Source organism: Tupaia chinensis, unplaced genomic scaffold, assembly GCF_000334495.1.
Source record: "Tupaia chinensis unplaced genomic scaffold, TupChi_1.0 Scaffold000688_1, whole genome shotgun sequence".
Classification (NCBI taxonomy): domain Eukaryota; kingdom Metazoa; phylum Chordata; class Mammalia; order Scandentia; family Tupaiidae; genus Tupaia; species Tupaia belangeri.
This window is the reverse complement of record NW_006160211.1, coordinates 5,134,411-5,135,676: the sequence shown is the minus strand read 5'-3', so window position 1 is coordinate 5,135,676 and position 1,266 is coordinate 5,134,411.

Genomic DNA, 1,266 nt, shown 5'->3' with positions numbered 1-1,266 from the left:
GGTTGCTTTTTAAAATTTATGTGTATTTATAGAGCCTTAAAAGAACAGGTAATTAAATTATTTAACTCCTCACGGTGGAGAAATGGAGCTGCATCATCTATATACTCTTGGTTAGTCCCTTTGTAAGTTAGGCCTTGTATTTACAGGTCTGTTGCATATATTAGTACACTCCAATGCAAGAACTGCAATGGACCTACGCAGAAACTGAACTCAGAATCTTGATTTTACCAGTTTAGTTTGTAACCAGTTTTAGATTCTAGAGGGCCTATCAGTGGGTCATATGCTAGACTATAAGATCAAAGTAAAAACACAGAGGGTCTGCACTTCTCTGTAAGGCCCCAGATTCTAGTCCTGTCTTTATCAGTAAGTAACTGTGATTTTTGGCAAGTCTGCTAACCTCTCTGTGTTTTGGCTTTGTTATCTCCAAAATGGGGGTAATACTATCTGATATGCAGACCTCAAAGCTTTGTTTGGAGGGACCTGGGAGGTGATGTATTGGGAAACCTTCTGGAAAGTGCTATATACGTATGTGAAGTGTTATCATTATAAGAGAGAATGGGAGACATGAGATGTGAGGGGAAAACAGGGCTTTCAACTCTAGCTGGCCTTGCAGATTAGGCTTGTGCAAACAAATGATGAAAATAAGGCCACTAGAGAGGCATTGTAGTCTCTTTTAAAAATAGGAATGAGAAGATAGAGAAAAGTGAGGGCAAGGAATTTAGTCAGTGAAACTCAGTGAACATAGAGTGGGGTTGCATATGTAAGTTCTTACAGCATCATCTTCCTCAAAGCCTGGCAAAGCCCCATCAAAAATGAATATGTTGGGAGAAATACACATTGTCCACTCTGCATTCGCAGGCTGTGGGGCTACATTAAATTACTCCTTATTTAGAGTGTTGGCTTTAATTTGCAATCCAGTAGGTATCTGACATTTTGAGATCAAAATCGAACAAAATCATTTTGGTCAAACTGCTTCGGATGAAGTATATAACGAACTATAAATTATACCATAAAATAATAACTTCAAGGAGTCTGTTGATACTACTTATTCTAGTATGAGCCATGTTTATTTTTTCTTCAAAATGATCATAACCTTTAAAAATTTAGAAAAGTCACAGGTGCTTATACAAATGTTGATATGCCAAAGGTATAATGAAGGAAATAAAAATCAAAAATAATCTTACCATGGAAAGATAATAATTAACAATATTTTGATAAATGATCTTCCAGGCTCTTTTGGTATTTGCACATAATTTTTTTTTTTTT